Genomic DNA, 3,042 nt, shown 5'->3' with positions numbered 1-3,042 from the left:
TAACAGCCTTATCTTATTTTGTTAAAAAGATATTTCTCACTAAAAACATTGCTGTTTTACAAATGTCAATAAAATGCATGTTTTTAATTAATTATGTGTTTTTCTTGCCATTTAAATCCCGATTCATGTGTTGGTGAATGAAAATGAAATAAAAGGTTTAAAGATTAAATTGATCAAATTTGCCACGTCTTCTCATTATAATATAATAATAATATTGGGACAAGCAACTCTGTGAAGTGGAATGAAATATATGAAATATTTGTATTTAGTGATCAACAACTTTTTAACTGAATAAGATATAGTGCATCAGGTGGAATATTTTGTTGTAGACTTCATCCTTATTCTTTTAAAATAGACTTATTTACGCTGTCTTTTTGTTTGTTTTTTAAAAATTCAGACTAATTTGACAACCAAACCCAGCCTCCCCTAAAGAAGACACGAGCAGTGCATTCCAGTGTGGATCAGCATCTCATGTCATGTCGACAATAAAAAGAGCTTTAAACAGTGATTATCACCAGCAGAGACTCATCCCGCACCAGGTTTTCTTTATTTCATGATTCTTCCATAAACGTTGCTCAAATCCTACTGCAGCCAAAACTAACGATTCAAATGCTGTTTTTAAGACAACTAAAGTATTTTTTAAAGGTTAAGATCGGAAAAAAGACAGAAATCATCACAAACCTCGACCTTTGTCAGTTGGTCACATTGCGCTCTGGGGGAAAAGACTTTCTGGACCGTGTCGCTGCAGCTCCAATGGACCGGCCTCTCACGGCAGGTTTAAGTCAGCCTATCAGCTAATGTATAGACACATGCCATAATACTGGTCTACAGCAAAGCAGGGAGAGAGGCCCTGAACGCCTCTGCATCTGAAACTGCTTTAACACCAGACAGGGATTAAACACGTGTTTATAACAGGCTAAATAAGATAAGGAGCGTGAGACTGACTAAAGAGAAGAGAATGAACGGGTTTGACTGAGTTGACAGTCACTGAGACTTTGCTCTCCGCCTCCGCTGTAGCGCTGTCTCTGTTTAAAATGCAGAGTGCTTTTTCAGTCTGTGGACCCAGCACAAGGAGCAGGTTTTACAGACGCAGAAAAACGGGTCCGTTTAATAGAGGCGTTAGCTCCAGTGTCTGTGCCCTGGTCCCAGTCCGTCTCAAAACTCAAAGAGCAGTGACTGGAGGAGTTAGTTTAAGGAAATGCACCTTTTTAACTTCGAACCAAAATCCTAGGCAGAATCCTGCTCCTTGACGGTATAACAGTAACTGAGAGACTGCTGTTGTAGATAATGAGTCAGCGCAGATTCCCGGATTCTCTCCCCCCCGTGTCTGAACAGGCTAACACCGGGGACTATAGGCAAGCTGCGCGCACTACAATTCGCTCTGGCAGAACACAAAACCGTGCGGCATTTAGTCACATTAAAGTAACATGTATTCAATTACATTACAAAACAGTCCAGCTATCACAGATCTCGTGCTTATTCTTAACTCTGCCTTTATCACTGCAGCTACACGTCATGTCCCGCCGCGTCAAATGAGAATCAGAACACTTTCCCAGGATTAACAAGTATAAATTACTCACCATCACAGAAAACTGCTATGACAATACAAGTCCTTATGAGGTCCATCTTGTGTTGGTCCAACTCTCCGACTCTGAATGAGCAGCGCGAGCCGTGCATATACTGCTTGACTCAGCCCGCCCCTGATTGGCTGATTGCACTGCTGAAGATTCCCTTACTAAGGGAATTGGGGGCCAGAGGAAAGGAGTTTGACTTTTTTTCCTTAGCTTGCGACGAAAGCACGGACGCATCTGACACTGCTCAATTACTTATTTTTTTGAGAGGAGTGGACAGCGACATGAACGTGACTGAAGAGCTACTTGACCTGCAGAGCCTTAAAAACCAAACAAGAGGAACAGATTTATTCGTTTCTGTTTGCTCGGCCGTAGATGACATGAAACTCCCGTGGAATAAAGTTTCTGGGATTATTACGGACGGCGCACCTGCCGTGGCTGGAGGAGTGGATTATCAACCCGCATCTGCGAAAAAGTCGTCGAACACGGAGGTAAAGCTATAAAACTTCATTGCATTATTCACCAGGAAGTTCTGTGTGCCAAACATCTCAAATATGATCATGTTATGAAACCGGTAATAAAGGCTATTAATTACATTCGCTCCAAAGCCCTGTGCCACCGTCAGTTTCAACAGTTTCTAATAGACATCCAGGCTGAATATGGAGATGTCTATCACAACGACGTGAGATGGCTCAGCACTGCAGCGCTTCTACTCTCTTAGGCAGGAAATCACAGAGTTCATGGCAAAAAAGGGACAATCAATCACAGAACTAAGTGACCCAGTTTGGCTGGCTGATTTGTTTTTTTTAGTTGACACAACAAAGCACCTGAACGTGCTGAACACGAGCCTTCAGGGGCCAAATGCAGTGATAAGTCAACTGGGTCACTGAAAAGCGCTATATAAATAAAAGTTATTATTATTATTATTATGTATTCACACATCCAAACCTTTGGAACCAAGCTGAAACTTTTCCAAAGGCGCCTGTCACAACCACAGCCCAATGCCACACACTTCCCGGCGCTGCAGGGAATCATGAGCAGCTTTCCACAGAGCAATATCAACGCACAAACAAGGAGGTGCAGCAGACATCTCATCTCTGGCTGAGGAGTTCCAACATCGCTTTCGGGATTTTGCAGCTATGGAGAAGGAGATCACGATGTTTTCCTCTCCTTTCTCCGTGGCCCCTGATACTGCTCCTGACCACCTGCAGCTGGAGCTCATTGAGCTGCAGTGTGACGCTCTCTCTTGCAGACTTTTACCGCAGCTGGATGAAGGCAGGTTCCAAGAGATTCGAACATTTGCTAAGAAAATGCTGAGCTTGTTCGGCTCGACATATTTGTGTGAGCAGACCTTTTCGGTTATGAACTTTAACAAGAGCCGCGTGAGGACACGACTAACTGACTCTCACCTGCGTGACATCTTGCGCATCAAAACCACTGCCTTTGAGCCTGACCTGACCTATGTACTGCA

At 43.3% G+C, this 3,042-nt stretch overlaps 1 pseudogene; it reads left to right on the top strand.

Annotated features, from left to right (window-relative positions):
• The first annotated feature begins 958 nt into the window (after positions 1 to 958).
• LOC140377389 (general transcription factor II-I repeat domain-containing protein 2-like) lies at positions 959 to 2,461 on the top strand (annotated as a pseudogene).
• The last annotated feature ends 581 nt before the right edge of the window (positions 2,462 to 3,042 follow it).

The sequence above is a fragment of the Eucyclogobius newberryi genome, unplaced genomic scaffold (genome assembly GCF_026437365.1).
Source record: "Eucyclogobius newberryi isolate DKJ021-1_F unplaced genomic scaffold, fEucNew1.0.hap1 SCAF_4, whole genome shotgun sequence".
NCBI lineage: Eukaryota > Metazoa > Chordata > Actinopteri > Gobiiformes > Gobiidae > Eucyclogobius > Eucyclogobius newberryi.
This window is presented reverse-complemented; position numbering and strand designations above follow the sequence as displayed.